Source organism: Crocodylus porosus, unplaced genomic scaffold (genome assembly GCF_001723895.1).
Source record: "Crocodylus porosus isolate Cpor-Errol unplaced genomic scaffold, CroPor_comp1, whole genome shotgun sequence".
Lineage (NCBI taxonomy): Eukaryota > Metazoa > Chordata > Crocodylia > Crocodylidae > Crocodylus > Crocodylus porosus.
This window is the reverse complement of record NW_017728886.1, coordinates 132,332,995-132,346,869: the sequence shown is the minus strand read 5'-3', so window position 1 is coordinate 132,346,869 and position 13,875 is coordinate 132,332,995. Positions and strand designations below refer to the sequence as shown.

General features: G+C 42.7%; 1 protein-coding gene across 1 annotated transcript in view; it reads left to right on the top strand.

Moving 5' to 3' along the window:
* CDH18 (cadherin 18) overlaps positions 1 to 13,875 on the top strand; it is a 485,140-nt gene that overhangs the window by 323,021 nt on the left and 148,244 nt on the right. The window lies entirely within an intron of this gene.

The window sequence follows — 13,875 nt, the reverse complement described above, 5'->3', positions numbered from 1 at the left end:
GTGGGGGTGCTCCCCAGTGGACTGGGCAGTGGACCGGAAGTACCTTCAATCCATTTCTGGGATCACCACCAAGCATGCAGGGAGGCCCCCTCATGCTCCTGTGGGATGCTTCATCCACCCCACCATCACAGTGTTCATGTACATTGAGGTATGTAAAAACAAACAAACAAACAAAATTAAAGTTGTGTCTATGGCCGAATCACCGATTCTCTGAGTCAGCATCAAATCTTCAGATCTGGATTTGTCCGAATCAAATTGGGGGCAGTGAGAAGTCTATGGGCCAACTACAGGTCAAGCACTGCTTGACCTGGTTCTGGCAATGGGGGACAACCTAATCAGTGACCTAACAATCAAAGGGAAGCTGGGTAACAATGATCATGAGCTGATCACCTTCACCATCTGCTGTAAAGCTGGCAGCTAACTAGCAGAAATCAGTCAGCAATACAGAAGTCCTTGAATTCAGGAAAGCTGACTTTAACAAGCTCAGGAGGTATGTTGGTGAGACACTTAAGGGCCACAACCCAAAGGGAAGGGGAGTTCAGGATGACTGGTTGCTCTGCAAAACAGCGATCCTGGATGCACAAACAAAATCTGTTCCCTCTTGGAGGAAAAGCAACAAAAAGGCACAACAGTTCCCTTGCCTCTCCAGGGAACTAGCAGACCTCCTGCATCTAAAAAGAAAGACCTACAAAGGATGGAGGACTGGATCCATGTCCAAGGAGGAATACTCTACACTGATCCAGACCTGCAGGGAGTGAACCAGGAAAGTCAAGACTGCAATGGAACTCCAACTAGCTACAAGTATCAAAGACAATAAAAAGTCCTATTTTAGATATGTGGGGAGCTGGAGGAAGAGCAAGGGCACCATTGGACCCCTGCTAAACCAGATGGGACAACTGACAACATTGCCCAGGAAAAAGCCAACTTGCTAGATGGGTACTTTGTGTCGGTCTTTCACCAGCCCCATGTGATGCCCCTGCCCATTATGGGACAGGAAATCCTGGGTGAGAGAGATTCCTTACCCTCCATCAATGCTGACCTCATGAAGGAGCACCTTGAGAAGCTGGACACATTGAAGTCAGCCGGCCCTGACAGTCTACACCCCAGGGTACTTAAGGAGCTGGCTAGCATCATAACTCAGCCCCTGGCATGAATTTTTGAGAGCTCCTAGCACTCTGATGAAGTTTCTGAAGATTGGAAGAAGGCCAATGTGGTGCCTGTCTTCAAGACAGGGAGGAAAGTGGATCCGGCAAACTATATCAGCCTGACCTTCATCCCAGGAAAGGTCTTAGAAAAGATTATCAAAGAGGCCATTCTTAACAGACTGGCTGATGGCAACATCCTAAGGGTAGGAAGAAGAGATTGATTTCATATATCTTGACTTTGAAAAAGCCTTTGATCTGGTATCCCATGGTCACCTCTTAGCAAAGCTGGCTAACTGCGGCCTCGGCCTCACCACCATCTGCTGGCTGGGGAATTTGCTCCGTGGTCAGACCCAGAGGGTAGTGGTTGATAGAAGTCAATTGTTGTGGTGTGCTGTGACCAGTGGAGTCCCTCAAGGCTTTATCCTTGGGCCTATACTATTCAACATCTTCATTAATGATGTGGACACTGGTATCAGAAGTGGATGGCCAAGTTTGCCAACAACACCAAACTCTGAGGCCTCCACACCTGAGGACAGGAGGGTGATCCAGGTTGAGCTTGACAGGCTCAGTAAATGGGCAGATGAGAACCTGATGGTGTTTAACACCAAAAAATTCAAGGTTCTCCACCTTGGGAAGAAAAACCCACAGCATGCTTATAGGCTCGGCAGTGCTATGCTGGCTAGCACTACAGACAAAAGGGACTTGGGGGTCAAGATTGACCACAAAATGAACATGAGTCTTCAATGTGATGCTGAGGCTAGTAAAGTGAGCAACACACTGCCTTGCATCCATAGATGCTTCTGAAGCAAATCCCAGGATGTCATTCTCCCATTGCATTCAGCCTTGGTGAGGCTGCAGGTGGAGCACTGCGTCCTGTTTTGGGCTTCACAATTCAAAAAGGATGTAGAGAAGCTTGAGAGGGTTCAGAGGAGAGCCATGCACATGATCAGAGGTCAGGCAAACAGATCTTATGAAGAGAGGCTGAGAACCATGGGACTCTTCAGCCTGGAAAAGTGTGGGCTCAGGTGTGATCTGGTGGCCACCTATAAATTTATCAGGGGTACTTACCAGGATCTGGGAGAACATCTGTTCACCAGAGCACCCCAATGGTTGACAAGGCTGAATGGTCACAAACTCTTCCATGACTGTTTCAGGCTGGACATAAGAAAGAACTTCTTTACTGTCCGAGCCCCCCAGGTTTGGTATATACTGCCACCAGAGGTGGTTCAAGCACCTACATTAAATGCCTTCAAGAGAAATTTGGATGTTTATCTTGCTGGGATCCTATGATCCCTGCTGACTTCCTGCCCCTGGGGCAGGGGGCTGGACTTGATGATCTTCAGAGGTCGCTTCCAGCCCTAATGTCTATGAATCCGAATCACCGTCCTCAATTCAGGCTGACTCTGAATCGAATACGGCCTATTTCATGCAGCCCTATTAGCCCAAAATGAGTAAATATAAATTTTTTTTTTTTAAATCTAGGGAATCAAAACAAGCTTCTTTTCAGCAAAACAGAAGTATGTTACTTCACTGTGCAATAGTTTCGTTTGTGACTTATACCATATCCTTCAGTTCTCATATAGGGTGAAATCCTTGTTCCCATCAAATGAAATAAACAGGCTTTTCTTCTCTCTCCATTTCATTCGTGACACATACAGAACTTACTCAATCATGAACCACTGCTCCCTAAAATGTGAAATTTACAATAACATTTTAGTCGGTGACAAACCTTTCCCTTCCTAATCATGTCTGCACTTCTCTTCCACTCAGCCTTCCCACTCCTACCTCTATCAAATTGCTAGAGAAAGAGTAGCAGTTCAGAGCATCTTATTCCATTGGAAAGACGAATAAGATGGAAAAACTCTCCCAAAACTGATATCAACATTCAAAATGCAACTCAAATCAACACTATATTATGAAGGCATTCCTAGCAATTCTGTAGCTAAGGTTTTGTTATTATAGACAGTTTGAGCAGAAATTAGTGAAGCATACATAAAATGTTGCTATTACTTCTTCTCTTTGGATAGTCTTAATTTTTCTGAAAATGCACAAGAACATTTGATCAGTGGTATAGGAATTAGCAGTTTTAAAAAGCTTCTTTTTTATGATGTAGACTGTCATTTCAATTTTTTTTCCTGCCTAGATGTTCTCTGGTAAGCAGATATGTTCTTATCATTCAAAATGTAGCTTTAGGTTACTGTAGACAAGATTCTAGATATAAGAATTTAATTCCATATTATTGAATAATTGGATGTGCAAATGATAGGTTAGCATAAATATGTATTAGAAATTAATATACTTATGTGGTGTGAAGGTTGAGAATTAATATTTACCTTCATTCTCATATACTTATTTATACTGTGACACGATTGTAAAAGTAAGATAGGTAGACAGGAATTTCTTCATTGTTTGGGAGGTATTAAATGATTGTGTTGATTAGAAATGCATTCATGCAACCTTAAGTAAAATTTTTGTTATAGATTCCACAGCATTTTTTGGCTTCTTAAGAAAAAAAAGAAAAAGATCATTTCAAACTTTTTTTAAATATATGAGCAGGTGTATTTTAGCATGGCTGAGACTATTTTTTCCCAGCCTTACTGACATGAAAATAGAATGAGTGAATGAATGGATGAATGAAAAACTACTTTCATACAACATTCTAACTTCTATATTAACTTAAATCAGTGGGACTCTTGAGCTATTTCAAATTGAAATTTATTCTGATGTAACTTAGATCAGAATTTGACTGTTTGTATATGTGGGGGGGGTTTTACACATTGCATACAGAAGTTATATTTCTGCCCATGGAATCCCAGTTCTTAATTCATAGTGGGGACTTCAGATATTAAAAAAAAATAATTGAATGCACTGAAGTAGTCAGATAAAAAGTTCAGCTTTAAAGAAATCAATAAAACAATTCTAATTAAGTGTATTAAGTGATAAATCCAGACTTTGTTGGAATTGTATTTTGATTCATTATTGGTAACTAGAAATGCATATCAGTGTGTGGTGGTGAGACACCCCCACAGGCTCCTGAAGGGGAGAGGGCAGTCCCCACAGGCCCCAAACCCCACAAACAGCCTCCCCATGGGGAGAACTTACCTCCAGGAGCGCAGCTGGAGCTGGAGCAGGAGCCACTGCTACGCCAGCTGTTTAATCAGCTGTTCCCTGTGCAGGGAAAAGCCGAGCCAATTGCGGCAGCCGGGAAGATTTAAGAGCCCTACTGGAATCTGGGGGGCAGAGAGAGATGGCGTGGAGTGTGCCAGGCGTGCTATGGCTCCTGCAGCAGACAGGAGCAGTGCAGCTGTCTTGATGCCGGCAGGCAGAGCAGGGGAGGCATTTGAGCCCCCTATAGGAGGCTGGGAGGAAGGAGGCAATTCCACACCCCTCTCCTCCTCGGGGGTCTATTTCTTTTGACAAAAAGGAGAACAGGCACAAGATCAGAAGCGCCCTACTCAGAGGTGCTGAAGTAAGCACCAGCCAACCTTAGTCCAGCTTGCCAGTCTTCACAATGAGAAGGCTACTCGTGAGGGCAGACTGTCAAGTCCAACAGAATCCACACAGACACGGATTCACAGAAGCAGGGGTCAATCAAGCACAACCAAACCACATTGCTGGCACCCTTCCCGGTTGGCGAGTGGATGGGGTGTAGAGGAGGCGGAGCCCCGTGAAACATCACACCTGAACTGTGAGTACTGCCATCCCCGGGGCCCCTCCGGAAGAAGATCTCCACTGAACCCACCCTTTATCTAAGAGTACCAGGTCGTGGCAGGTGAGTTGAGGGGAGGGGCCCCACACCCAACGGACAGTGTGTCACTCAGGCAACCCCCACTTAAGGCACCTTTCATCACACAGTAAAACATGGGAAAGATGTTGGCATTATTAAAAAAATAGAACAGACTTTTCAGGTTGAAGCACAACTTGTTCTTTGCTTACAGTCAAGTATTTTATCTTAATTACAGCGAGAAATCCATATTTATTTCAGTTGGGTCAATCTAGATTTGTATCAGCCTAACTAGCAAGCAATCGAGCACTGTAAATTTTTTGTCTAATTTTCTCATAAGTTACCTCTTTCTCCTGCCTACAAGTACAGTCAACAACACAGAGGTTTTTGCTGTTTGTTGCCCTGGTTGGTAGATATTTCTTACATATTTCACTTCTACCACATTTGTACACCTACCCGCTTGGCTTCGAACATCCGGTCACGTGCCATGCATCCCCGGATGCTTGGAGTTGTCCGCCTGTCCATCCTCCTGTCTGTCACCTATGGTCCTGCCAAGTCAGTGTCTTTGAGTCGGATAGTCTCTCCCCAATCTCCCCCGCCACGACTTTGATCTTATCCCAGTGGTGGGGTTAGACTGTTGGCGTTTCTCATGCATAGGACCACTGGACGGCGATCTTCTGCGAGGCTCCACCTCCCCTCTACCTCGCCTTTACACCCCACCTTGTTGAATCCTGATGGTCTTCAGCCAAGTTCCTCCAACAGTTGAGGCAACATGCCCTTTACCTAGCAGGCTATATAGTAGTCAGGCCAAAGGCCCACTTCACCCCCTTACACCTCACAGCCGACTAGCCCTGTCTGTAGCTGTAAACTACCTGGGCTCCTCACCCACCAACCCCTCCAAAAGTGGGCAACAGAAACCACCCCTCCCCAAAAAATATCACCAATGAAGCAATATGAGATACTAAGGGATGACCTTTGCCCCCTTTTATTGCCTGCTCCCACCGACTGCCGTACTCCAACTGACTCCAGCCCCTACGACTCTTAACACGCCATAGACTGGGTCTGGGTCAGCCTGTTGGCTTCTACGTCCTCCCCTCCACTCTTTAATGAGCTTAAGGATTCACTGTATCCCTGGTGATCCCTCTTGGTGTGTCTTCCCCACGTCTCCTGGTGGGGCGGCTCTGTTCGGCTAGTGCCCATCTTCCATTGCCCTTCCTGCTGACTGTACCCTTCAGCCCCCATCTGGGGTACCTACTTGAGGCTGTCTGAGCCCTCTACAGTCCCACCTGGTCTGGCGTTCTGGCTTCTGCCGACTCTTCTGGCTCTTTGCAGATAACTCCGGGTCTCAAGCCCCTCCTGCTCTGTTCTGTCTCCGGGTCTCAGCTCCTGTTCTGAGTAAGGCGCCTCAGCCCTCTCGCCCCCTGCATTGCTGCTGGTGGCATTTTCCTCGTGAAGGGCTTCGCTCTCTTATTCTGTGCTACCGGATGCAAATCCCCACAGTCCTCCCCTTCATGGGAACTCTGGGAGAGATTTCCCTTCTGGTGCTCCTGCTGGTCTCCTCCCCTCTTCCTTGCCAGCGGCTCCTTTTATCTCCACTGGGCGGCTCCTGCAGCTGATGTTATCAGCTGGCCGCAGCTGTATAAAGACGCAGCTAACGAGCCACTCGGGTCCCACCGTCATTTCCGGCTTCAGCACGGCTCTGGCTATAGGTAAAAGTTTTTCTGTTTTCTTTTGTTTCCCTTTTTCTTCCCTGGCCAGTTCCTGCTGCCAGGATTCCCCCCTGGCTCCTCAGGGTCTTCCCCTTTGCTTGTCCCCATGACAGTATGGTTGTATTCTTTTTGGAAACTGAATGGTTCCTGTCTTTTTTTTTTTAACTTGAATAAAAAAAATAATGTTTTACACATCACACATGGTTACTTTGGGTTTTCAGTCTTCAGTATAAGCCCTATTATTTAATTAGGGTTTTTCTTTTTATTACCATATGTACAGCTTTCTTTCATATTGCTGTATTACTTAAACAGGCTATTCTCATTTCTTGTTTCAGAGACTGATGTCACATAAAAATGAAATTCAGTGTATAGGAAACAATATTGAGCTACACTGACTATCACGATCTTTATGAAATACTGCAGTAGCCTTTTACACATTTTTACAGTAGGCATGCATCACACTTCTTTATAGCTGAACAGGTTAGACAGCTGCCTTCTAATAATTAATCTGACATTTATATTTTAAAATTAACAGAGTTTTTGATAGCAATGTTTTAAATTACTTAAAACAATAGGGTAAAATTTTAAACTAGGCAGCTAGCCATTAACAATTTATTTGGTACTCACTGTAACAATGATAATTTTGGTGAACTAATGGAATATTAATGACTATGTAATGCATACTTAATAGACTGAGTAATCTGTAAAGTATGCATGTAAAGAATAAAATCCACTATAGTACAAACAGTTCATATCATTTTGCCAAGTATTGGTTCAAAAGGGGTTTTTTCTCCTTTCCTTTGCAATGAATGACACCTGCATCTAATGCGTTGGTATATAGATTGAATGGAAGTCATCCATATTTTGCAATCAGGGTCTTCTTTGTATACATTTATATGAACGTCTAATGAATATTTCAGGTAAGCTATGAAATGATGGGCACAAATGCTTATTAGGTTAACAGGGACAGGGCAGGAGGAAAGGAAACTGGCTCCAGTGACCAGGAAGTTACATGTGTATTTGTGACATTGAATATATTTAAATTATACAAATAAAAGTGTGTGTGCCTGGTTGGCTGGATGATTTAATAATTGAAGAGGTTTTCATTAATAATAACCCAGTACCTGTAGCATTTCAGGTTGAGGGGTTTAGACGCCTCCTTGTTTACAGAATCAGCTAGATTCCTGGATGTAAGAATATTATATAAATGCAATTTTCATTTTTAATAATATGTTGGAGTTTTCCTACTTTTGGGGCTGAAAAACAAATGCATAATTAAAAATGACTGTTTCAGGTGTAAAATTCAACCAGTCATGTATGTGGTTTGCCTATTTTCTGGTTTGGTTTGGTTTGGTTTTTGGCATGGAGGGGGAGAAATACATGTTGATGATGGTGACCAGAAGATCAGCTGGTGTAAATCATTATAGTTACATTGAAGTCAGAATCATGCTGCTTCTTACCAGCTGAAGATGTAGCCTATAACCTACTGGGCTGCCTGCAAAGATCATTGAGAGAGAAAAAAAGGAAAATAAGGGGTTATTAATTTGCAAGGACATATTAATAAAGCCTCTTTTTCACGTGTGAAGAAGGGTCTCAGATGCACTAACAATGTTTTAACAGCGTTATAAAGGCTTCTATCTTTTACGTTGATGAAGAACTGCAGAGCACTTGAAATCATCATAAAATGGTGTTTATTCTGGATAATATAGTCAGAAATTGGCATATGAAATGTACAGTATTTTACTTCTGTCATTAGCCAGTTTCCTGGACTGTAGAAGGAGAGGCATCATATGAAGGTTTCTTTGTATGAAAAGCTGGATTGGTGCTTCATGCTATTTTTGCAGTTATCCTTTTATCAAAGCAAAATGGATTAAGAAAATGGAATTTTTATAAACCAATCCTTAAAACCAGGATTTTGGCAGACAACCTCATAGAAAGAGAAAATGGGTGGAGGGGGGAATACAATTTATTTTTTATCCTATTTGATATCCTTTCACACCCTGACTCTCACCCCAGGCCAAATTCATTTCCACCAAACTAAACTGTTTGGTGTCTTTTGAATTGATTATTGACAGAATCGAGGATTAAGTTCAAGTGTACAAATTGAGCTAATCCATTTTACTAAATTCATACCTCTTTCTTGTGTTTAAGCCCTGTATAATAAGCCCGCTGTGTTTATTTAAATGGTGTGCTGCATTTTTATTCTCAGCTACTTCAGCACCAGCTGGTGCTGCCGCGGTGAGACACTGCTGCTGGCATATCAATGCATTGGTAGTAGTCGGACAAGCAAAATTGATAGAGCAAATCAGTTGCAAATATATTGTGCCCTGCTACCAAGTGAATTGCACCAGTGTGGTTTCCATATGATACTAGAATAAAAAGTAACTGTCTCTCTCTTCTATTTACAGCATATTTTGCCACCTTTATTTTCCTTCCTAACTTGCTCCTAAATCAAGTTAATGATAGAATTTATATCAATGATGAACATGATGCTCTGGATTGCTTAATAAATTTAAAATCTATCTCTCTCATTTCTCTCTCTCTGCATATGTGTAACAAGGTTGAGGTCCCAGAGGTGGCCATGACACCCCCTGAAGGCTCCAGTACCGTGCCCCACTCTGCCTCTAGGGCACCTTCCCGTCTCACCTTGATGAAATACAGGCAGTCCTTGGACTTACAACACAACTTCCTGAAAACCATGTCTTCAGTTGAAACGTAACTTGGAACCAATTTTCTCATAAGAAACAATGTTATAAATGGGGGATTGGTTCCTGAACCAAGGTCCAATACCCTATTTTCACCCAAAATAGCTCAGAATTTTGTACTCAATCAATTATAGATGAGTAATATAGCTACATTAACATATTTATATGGTAAATAGCAATCATATTTATTTGGAAAGACTTCTTTGAGGTGACTTTGCTGGATGTTTTGAAAGGCTCTTGGTTGGACTTTTGAAGGGTTCTTGGCTGGACTCTTCTCAGGAGTCTTGGCTGCAGGTTTTTCTGGAGTCTTGTCTGCTTTCTTAAAGTGTCCAAAGAACTTTGGACAGATGTTCTCAAGGGAGATGAGCGATGTAGCGAACTTGTTCGCTGGCGTGACTTCACATCGGATCAAGTGTTGTAAAGTTGAAACTGACATCATAAAGTTGAAACAGGGTATCAATTTATAAACTTTGTAAGTGCAAAATATTGTAACTTGAAATGTTGTAAGTTAAGGATTACCTGTAATGATAAATAGGGAGGCTGCCCCCAAACCTTTGCATAGCCCCATTTCCACTGAACCCCCACTAGGGTCCCCAGCACCCCATTAGTCCTTACTGATCCTCAGCCCCTTCTGGGCCTCTATAGTCAACTGGCAGGACACCCAAAACCATACGGGCTAATTCTGTGGCTCCAAATCCTTCCCTACACTATGCCCCATGCCTCACAGGTGGTACTGTAATGTTGTTCCCTCTGTTGGAGCTTTGGCCTCCTTAGCCTCTGCATCTTTACTCTAGCTAGGCCTTCTATCCTGGGCCCACTTTATTAGACCTAGCTTTGAGGCACTAGCTCTGTTTTGTCCTTCCTGGTTGTGAGGGATCCTGGCCCCAATCTGCTGGGCCCGAGGCCTCTGTGTTTCTGCACCACTCTGATGCTGAGTCCCTGGCCCCATCCAGGCTCAATAACTACTTGAGCCTGCCCCTGGCAGGACTCAAGGCTACTGCATCCTTCTCAGGCACTAATGGGACCTTCTTAACCGCCTCTTACAGCCCCATCCCAAACCTCTGGTATAAACACAATATAAACACAAGCCCTCGGGCTATAACATAAATCATGATGGTGAAGGTAGCCTTCTGCCCCTTTACGAGGGCAAACCTTCACTTAATAATACATCAGACCTTCCATCCTTGGCTCCTTGGACACTTACACACATGCAGCATGTCTTCTTCGACACACTGGAGCATATAATTGATGCGCCCAGCCCTGCGTTGGATGCAGGTGTATAAGTGGTGCAGTGCGCATCAGCATGGAAAAAATGGAGGACAGTATGCTTTCAACTAAAACACATTTGATAATCTTTAATTCAGAGTGCACCGCTGCTGTTTTCTCAGCGCTGACACGGACTGCAGTGCTTAAACACCTGTACCTGTAACAGAACCAGGCACTTTTAATTAGTGAGTATCACTAATTAAAAGTGCCCAGTGCTGCGTCAGGACCATGTGTAAAAATGCCCCTTATGAGCTCTCACTGTTCCTATAGGCAGCAAAGCAGGCAGTCAAGCATGGCTGGGTGGCTTTCCTGGGCAGGAGCTCCTTCCCCTGTGGCTGCCTGAGAGGGACTCCCTTGCCAGCCCTAGCCTTGGGTTTATACGCTCCCAGGGCCCTGTCTACATCTAGTCAGCTGAGCATCTGCAAGTGCCTGCTAACTTCCTAGTAGCCTGTTACCCCGGCAACCTGCAGCTGCTGTGCTCTGCCCAGCCTGCCGAGCTCCCTGGCAGGGCCGCCTTTATCTTAAAGAGGAAGCCCCAGGCTGTCTGTTACATGTATGTATGCATTTATTTTTCTTGCATATAATTTGTCAGGCTTTCCTGCAAGTAAGAATTGAACATTCCCTTTAGGCCTAATTCAACCTTTCATTAATGTAATGTTATTTGTGTTCAGTAATGAGGCATAAACATTACCAACAAAGCAAAGGACAGGAAGAAGGAATCCTTAAGTATATTAGGGAGAAAACAAAATGTAATAATTATCTCGGTCCATTATCAGTGTATCTGGTAATATCTGATCATAAAGAAATGGCAGAATTGATCAACAAATATTTTAATTCTCTATTTGGGAAAAAATCAGATATCCATGGTGATGATGATGATGATATAGATTTCATAGATTTCATAGACATTAGGGCTGGAAGGGACCTCGGAAGATCATCGAGTCCAGCCCCCCGCCCAAAGGGCAGGAAGTCAGCTGGGGTCATAGGATCCCAGAAAGATAAGCATCCAATTTACTCTTGAAGGTGTTCGATGTAGGTGCTTGAACCACCTCAGTAAAGAAATTCTTCCTTATGTCCAGCCTGAAACAGTCTTGTGGTAGTTTATGACCATTCGACCTCGTCATCCGTTGGGGCACTCTGGTGAACAAACGTTTCCCCAGATACTGATGGTGACCCCTGATAAACGTATAGGTGTCCATCAGATCACCCCTGAGCCTGCGCTTTTCCAGGCTAAAGAGCCTCATAAATCTCAGCCTGTCATCATAAGGTCTGTTTTCCTGACCTCTGATCATGCGTGTGGCTCTCTCTTCTCTGGACTCTCTCAAGCTTCTCCAAATCCTTTTTGAATTGTGGGGCCCAAACTGCAGCAGTAGATAAAGAAGATGTTAAGTAATATGACTAAAGTTGTGCAGACAATTTGTATCCAAGAATTTCAAAACAGCTGGGTAATGACCCTTCTGTGCTATTAATGTTGATTTTTAATAAGTCTTGGAAGTCTGGGTAAGTTCCAGAATTCTCAAAGAAAAAATATTCTCATGGGTTAACAGGATGTTACAGGAAAGTAGATCATCTTTACATTGACCCTGGGCAAAATGACATGGCACTTAATTAGTACCACTCAAAAAGTGTTTATAGACAATAATTCTTGCGCAAAAAATTTGGTACACTTTTGTAATGACAGTACAAGTTTTGGTTAATAAAGATAATTGTGTCAATGTCGTGTAAGAGATTTGACCTTTAAAATAACATCAAGACTAAATTGTGTATAACTTAAAAACCTATGATATAATAGAAATTCATAGGGGACTGAACAGTTCTGAGAAGGATTTGTAAGATACATGGACTGTAGTCCTCCTGATTAACATTTAGATCATCTGGTTAAGCTTTATTCCATTCCCAAATATAATTGTAGTAACAACATGAATAGTGCCTTACTGAACATGCAAAGCAGGAATAGCTGCAAATACCATTCATTAGCTGTCTCCAGAATAATATATGTTCTCATAAAATAATTTTAACGAATTCAAAAATCATTCTGTTTGAGGACAGTAAAACAACTAACTTTATTTTTTACTACGCATCATTCACCAAACCCTAGCTAACAGTTTTTCGATAAAATGATCACACTTATGGCAGTTTTACAGCTGAGAACAGGGCTTTCAATGTGTGAGGTGGCAGGGGGAAAATGCATGGGATTCATTTCCTTCAGCCCAGTCTCCTACCAAACACCACTGCCACCAGAAATATATAGGATTTTTGGTGAAGGTAATGACTGTTTTATTTATCTCTGGATAATACTATTATACAACACTTTTCCAAAATGTAGAAAAGTACAAGCTGGTTGCAGATATTTTAAAGACCCTTGGGATAACAAACACATTCACTTATTCAAAAAGCAAGAATCAACTGGGTGATGTTTTGTATTGGCCCAATTGTATGGTTGGCATAGACACAGGCAGACTTTCAGGCTGTTTTTCATGCTGTTAGGTTATTGACACAGAACGAAGCAGGATGAGGGAAGGAAAATAAAATTGGTTTGTAGTTCATCTTTCACTTCAGCTGTGAAAGAGGAATGTATAAATATTTGAAAAGATGGCTTCTAAGTTAAAGCAGTTTATTCCGTTAATAGAAATATTTTAGAAATAACTTATACAAGCAGTTTGTCTGTGTTTTAGTTCACTTGGTAAAATACTCTGTACATTCAGGGCAATAAAATAACCTACTATCAGCAGGAACAAACAATGAAGGTCCCAGCAAGTTTTCTTGCACCGTGAGGTGCTTAACTTCCCGTGTTACATAGTAGGGAAGAGTCAGTTCAGCTCTGGCAGGGGGAAGGGACCAGATAATCTAATCTGCCATTTCTATCTGACACTTCTACAAAACGTGTATTTGTCATCAGCATCAACACAGAGATGAGTAGGAGCCTGACACTTTATTTTAATATCTTGTTTGCTGCTTTACACAAGAAAAGACATTAAGATTTTGACTTGGATTTATTGCCTAGGTTTCAAATAGACGTCTGTGTGAGGTGCTCATTACTGATCATGTGTGCGGCAAGTAGCAGGCTCTGAAAAAGGATGGGCCTAAACGTACAGCAGTGAATTTCACTTTATTAAAATGTCCTTCCCCCTCTCTGCCACTCCCAATAGAAATCTCTTTTTCTGTGGTCATATCCCCCGGTCCAATCATGAAAACTAAAAAAAAGACAAAAACCTCAGGAGCAATAGTTCTGTATAAACAAACAGAAGAGCACACCAGCACTGTATTATGTCTGTGCCAGTCCAAGAGACATCATCATAAAATGTGACTAGCATGCTACTCCCTAT